Consider the following 6,969-nt stretch of genomic DNA (forward strand, 5'->3'; position numbering starts at 1 on the left):
GGTCAATGTAAAAGCTAAAGTACAATACCATAAAAATTAATATAATATTGTATATGCAAAATATAAATGGAATGATGATTGTTAGAAAATGTGCATGTAAAATAGCATGTTTCAAGTTTGACACAAAAAATAAAATCTAAATAAAATCAAAATAATAGTAATATAATAATAATTATAATAAAATAATAATAATAATAATAATTATTATTATTATTATTTAGATAAGGTATATTGTATATACAAAATATGAATGGCATGGCAAAAAAGTTAAATAGATGACATTTACTGTTTAATACAGTTGTACTGAGTGTATTTTTTTTATTTAGTATAAATTAATTAATTAATTAATTAATTTGCAGTTTCCAACTCCAATATTGCATGAAAATATTGTATGAGAAATGCAATTCATGCTTTGTTGAAGTACTATAACATTTTATGATTTTCATCATTTTATTTAATATCTGCTTTCTATAATTTTATTATATAATATAAACTATAATTAAAAGACATGGTCCCACCCTAAACACCATTAGTTGAGTATTGGTTGAATGTTGGTCTGTGATGTTACTATTTCTGTAAATCAGTTCAAACTTTTCACAATGAATCAATTCAAAACACTGATTTAATCATTTTAGATCATCAGTGTAAATATTAAACTGAAAAATATACACAATTATATTATTTGTGTTCATGTACTAAAAAGGCTTTTAAACTAGACTTTTGCTAAACTTCTTGAATTAAACCTTTTAATATGTATGACTGATATCCACCGATTGAGAAAAAATAAATAAATAAATGCACGACTTGATTCTTGTGCCAGACTGTGTCAGACAGGAGACTAAATTTAGCTCTGCAATTAACTTTACGTCTGGACATGCTAAAAGCAACCACGCACCTAAAAAAATAATAATTTTTACTTGACAGAGAAGCTTAAAAAAACATATACGTCTCGTTCCCAAAAACTAAACATCCTCTGGATTATTATGCATGCCTGACCATAAACGTTCCCAAGATATTTAAAGAAATTCCAATTCCTTATATGGGTTTCATACAGAGATGCACACAAATGAAACGAGTGGAAACGAGAGCATGTTAAATTGAGCGCACACTTCATGTTAGCTCAACTGCCAAACGCTGATAAACATCACGGATATTAAATCCTGTGCAGACTTGCCCCCATTGTGGTTTGAAACATAATTGGAGTAGAAATAAATAAATAAATAAATGTGATCTTGTCACAAGCTTAGGAACACATGCCTCGATCATACTTATGAAGAAGGATGAATCCAATTAGGTTTTAAGGTCTCCGATGCATTCTCAAGTGCTTTTGCACACAAAAAAAAAAATAATTGCATCTCACAACCTTGGGATTGCTGGCAATGATTCCTGGCAACACTATCAGAGATGCATCTTTCCACGCGAGTGGTCCTTTCCTCGGGTTTGTGATGATTGCTGAAGTTTTAAAGAGCTTCTGCTGACTTTTGTGCAGAATATCGCAGCAGCATTAGTTTTGTTTCTCTTAAATTACTGTATTCTAACACTCCATTTAACTAAGCAAACTCTAAGAAGAGCAAATGAAATACAATTACGTCCCAGTGATATATCAGTAACGTGGGTTTCTGGCGTACGCTAGCAGACCTAATGGGGCTTGAGGAATGGTTTCTGGAAGCCCTATGTAATTAGTTCCTATCCTGACAGCATGCTCCTGGTGAAATGGTCTCCGATGTATTTCACAAATCGCTGAAAAGTGGAGAAATATACTGCCCGGCCTTGAAAAGCAGAAAAACATGAACAGCTCGTTCCAACAGAGCTGGTATTTTGAAACATTAATGTGTGTGAAGCACTAAAGCTCCAGCTGCTTTGGCTACATGTGGTAAGTCGACTTAAAATTTGATCAGCAACTCAGATTCATTCCTGCCTGGCTCATCTAAACCTCTTCGTAACATGTTTGTACTGTTTGTAGCAAAGAATTGATTGTCCTCATGATTTCTTGTGCATGTGGATCCTATTTTTACAGTAGGTAGTTTTAAAATGTAGAATATAAACATTTAAGCGGCATACTGTAAAGCCTTAAAATGCAGTGTTTGTGCAACTTTATAAGACGTGCAAATCTTTACAAATCAATTCTTATCAAATCAGTTCATTTTCTTCAGTTTTAAAGCGTACAGAATATACATTTAAACATTTATACATGTAAACAGTATCCAAAATCCAAAAAAACCTGTGCAAGTCTTTACAAATAAATGCAATTCCCAATACAAATAATTTCCTTCATGATACTCGATGTGAAATGTATAATATTAATATTTCAACACCATCCAAACTTTAGAAATGTGAAAATCTTTAGAAAGCAATTAAATTCTCATCAAATCAGTCCGTTTTCTTCATGATTTCTTGATGTGGATAGTTTTATCTTACAGTAGGTAGTTTTGAAATCAAATCAATCAATTCTCATATACAATGCCATTGCAAAAAATTGTATGATGGCTAAACTTAATAAGAATGGCTAATTTATTTATAAATCAAGTCCAGATTAGACTAATGTAAGTAGTTTGCACTCTTCATGTGGCTCAATATTGCACAGTACACTCTTAAAAATAAAGGTGCTTCAAAAGGTTCTTCACAGCGATGCCATAGAAGAACCATTTTTGGTTCCACAAAGAACCATTCAGTCAAAGGTTCTTTAAAGAACCATCTCTTTCTTACCTTTTTATAATCTGAAGAACCTTCTTTCGCCACAAACAACCTTCTGTGAAACAGAAAGGTTCTTCAGATGTTAAAGGTTCTTTATGGAACCATTTAGACAAAAAGGTTCTTCTATGGCATCGTGAAGCACCTTTATTTTTAAGAGTGTATTATGTGTATATATATATATTTGGACAGTCACCGATATACTTGAATACTAATTTACTGTGATACACACTTGAACACTAATGAGATCACATTGTTAAATTACTCTGGGAACATGCAATTCAATATGAACCTGCTAACTGCGTCACTAAGCTGAAGGGGGATTCAATAATAATGAGTTGCGGCTACTCATAGCATCACGATTCACTAAAGGAATTATGCAAATCATGTAATGGCTCAAACATGGTAAAAACATTAGTGCTGAGCATAATGCACAGTACCATTTGAGGAGAATGCATGATATCTTATGATTTTAAAATGTACAATTTGTGCAACTCACCTCTGTATATATGCTTTTTTTTTTGTTCATCATATGCTATCATTTGATAATTTACTGCAGGCATTAGTGATAGAAAAAGTACACTAATATCACTTTTAAAGAACATTCACACTAGGCTTATGGCATTGGCTTCTATGAATATGGTGCAATCTCACTGTAAAAGATTTCCAGCTAATTCAAAAATATTCTAAAACTTTACTTATTTGAGAAAGGAAAATGAAATATACATATATATATATATATATATATATATATTTTTTTTTATGATTAAAACAAGAACAACTTGTTGCGATCAACATCATTCAAAGGGAAACCAAGACTTAATCATATTTGCTCTTGTTTTAAGCGTAAACTCACTTTATTTTGTTCAGTTTCTTAGAAAACATAACTTAATATCTTCATTTTGCATCTCAAGTAAATGTATCTTGATTTAAGGATTCAATCGAAAGGATTTACTCGAAAACAAGACAAAATACTGACAAATATATTATTATTATTATTTGTATTTTATTTATTTATTTATTTTTTGTAGTGCATGCAACATTTAAACTGTATTTTAAAATCTTGTCTAGTTTAATCTCGTATAACTAATTAGATGAGTTAATGTAAATAATAATTAGATGAGTTAATGTAAAAACATGTTACCAAGACCTACTGACCATATAATTTTTTTCTACAGTAGGCCTATACAATAATCTTAATTTGTTCAGTGACTTCATATAAATCATGCTAAACCAGCACATACAGCTGGTTAGCGAATAAAAGGTGTTTACACTAAAATACAATGGCACAACTGTTTAGCAAATTCACCCCTGAGTGCCTCGGTGCAGCAAAAAATAAATAAAAATAAAATGTGTACACAGAAATAACAGCAAAAGAAATAATCCATCATAAACAGTACTTTTTTTCATCCAGAGTAAGTGAGCAGGGAGGATTTGGGCTGAGCAAACTCAATATCCAACAGAAGAGGGACTCGGAACAAAGTGAATTATGGCAGTGCGGTTTTCTCGGCATCCTTGACACACCGAAGCGAGGTAGCTGAGGAAATAAATAAATGAAAAGAGATTAAATAAAATTGCCATGGATCTCATATAGCCTTTCCAGGAGTGTCTGGCCACCTCTTCCGACTGTCCATCTAGTCAGGTTGAGAAAAAAAAGAGGAAAAAAACGGCATGACCTGAATTTCCAATCAGTCATCTGCACTGACATGATGAAATTACTGGGAGTGGCAGCCTTTCCCCTGATGATGGAGGTCGCTGGCCGCCGTGAGAGAGAGACAGCCGGACGACGTCCTCTGAGAATAGCCCACCCTCGCTGACAGTCACTTCAGCTGACATTGGCCCATCACAACAATGCTTACTTATTCATGCTGGCTTCCAGGAACTACACGTGTGGTTTCAGATTGCAGAATTGAAGAGGAAATCTTACTGTCACCGTATCACGGCCGCATGGGACCACAAACGGAGCGATGCTCTGTCAAACACACGTTTTTTTGGGATTATAATATGTTCTGATCGATGCATTGACATTCAATCACGATTATGCGCTGTGCTCACGGATATGCATCAATTATTTAATGGGACTGTATGCTGTGGACCAAATATGTGCACGTTACAATAAATTTAAGTGTGAAATCCATCTATAATTAACCCTATAAGGCCTGCTGTATCATATTTGATAGGCCTCTATATGATCAAAATGATCAAAAGACTGCAGAAAAACCTGATGCACACAATCTACTACATAGACTTGATCCGTTTCTCATCATAGCTGTGTGGGCGGAGTCAGCATGGGGGAAAACAATCCTTTCCCCCTCATTGGAAAACCATGGTGTTGACTCAGAATGGCCTACATAAAATAATTTCTGCCACTCGACAGAGCAACATACATAGAACAACTGAGCCGTATAGGGTCAGACTGTCCGTACAGTATCTGTGACTGGAAAAACGACCCAACGGAATGGCCAGAGGTGTCGTTTCCCGACATTTTTGTTACCTGATTGAGTCTATAGGCAAGAGACAGCTTACTACAAGCCTATACTTGACGACTTGTGAAAGTAAACATTTGTCATTTTGTTTTGCTTAATTTTAATAAAGTGATAAAGACTTGAGAAAAAGCCTATTGTACTTTTTTATTGATATATTAAAAAGAATTTTAACATTGACAAAACAGGTAGCATTAAGATCCACTGAAGCGCCTTGAAATGCGCAGCGTTATTCTATTTGGTGTGTGCTGTACGTATAGCCTAATAATTTTCACAAAGGCATGCCGTAAAATAAAAAGTTAAATAAAATAACATGAAAATATCCCTTACGAAAATGAACCGTGGTTACAACCAAAAAACATGGTTACTATAGTTAAACCATGGTAAAAACAACATGTTTTGCTACACTAACCATAGTTTAACCATGGTATTTGTAGTAAAACTGTGGTTATAGGCTACAATTGGTAATAAAAACGCCAAAAAAAAACAAAAAAAACATGGATAGCCTACTATACTTTTACTATAGTAATACCATTGCTAATTTTTACCATTGCTAACCATTGCTAAGGGATTGTGTTTAATAATATGAATATCAGGGAGTGAGACTTATTTGATTGTGATGCGAAGGAGGGTTACTGTAAGCCCCGTCAGAACTGGGTTGCGGTGCAGGGGGACGGGAGTAATGACAGATCATTACAAGGTAAGTAGTAGCCTGTCTGGAGTGCATATAAATATGAATATTAAGCTAGATATGTTTCATATGTTGTATATCCATAACTACTGTCGGAGTTCTGATAATGTGTGCTACCCGCTCAGTCCGGTAGTCTGTCTGTTTATTCGGCATATAAATCTTCAGATCGGGTTTTTTAACTTACAGAACGGCACGAAGCAACTTTTCGGCATTGCGCCAATCAAAAATCAATCGAAATCATCACAAAGAGTAAAGATCAAGCGCCTAACAAGGTCTTCGCGCGTTAATTCGAATGGTTTGTTTTCCCCCACAGCATAAACGGTTATGACGTTTTTGTGGGCGTTCCCAGCAATGCCGAACAAGTCAATGCTTTCTGTTGTCTGATTGATAGTTTATACTTTTTAGCAAGTAAAATATCTAAAACATCCCCCTCCAGGTCATGGTTCATGTCGTTTTGCTAATGATTTTTAATAAAGTAAACTTAAGAATAACTTTTATATTGTTCATAGTTAATATTTCAAGATGAGCTGGACTGAAACAAATTAGGTTCACTTGATTACCCAGACATCTTTTTTTTTTTGTTTTAATCATGTTCAAATGTGAGAATCATAAGTATTAAAAATATTAAACATACACAATTAGAAATATAATGTATAAAGTACAAATATTATATTATAATATCAGGGTTTTAAGGAAGGTTTATTTCCAGAAACTTTACTATAGTAAATAAAAGAATCACCCCCTTTAAAATAATCACATTTTGTTGCTTTGCAGCCTGAAATGAAGACAGACACAGTTCTTGTTTTATCCAACTGTATTTACTGAGTGTAACTTATAACATCCAAGGGAAAGATATAACACCACCATATATAAATAAATAAATAAATAAATAAATACATAAATAAATAAAGAATCACTGAGTTTGAAAAAGGATCACCCCCCTCATACAAATGACTTGTAAACTCAATCAGGTGTAGCTCATTACCTTCTCAATGGGCCTGTTTACACCTGGTCACTTGCGTTTTTTTCTGATTGGATAGCTATCCGATCGTGAAAAGACCAGGTGTAAATGCCCTCCGAAACGCAGTAGAGATGGATATAAAT

Source organism: Sinocyclocheilus anshuiensis, unplaced genomic scaffold, assembly GCF_001515605.1.
Source record: "Sinocyclocheilus anshuiensis isolate Anshui unplaced genomic scaffold, SAMN03320099.WGS_v1.1 scaffold175, whole genome shotgun sequence".
Lineage (NCBI taxonomy): Eukaryota > Metazoa > Chordata > Actinopteri > Cypriniformes > Cyprinidae > Sinocyclocheilus > Sinocyclocheilus anshuiensis.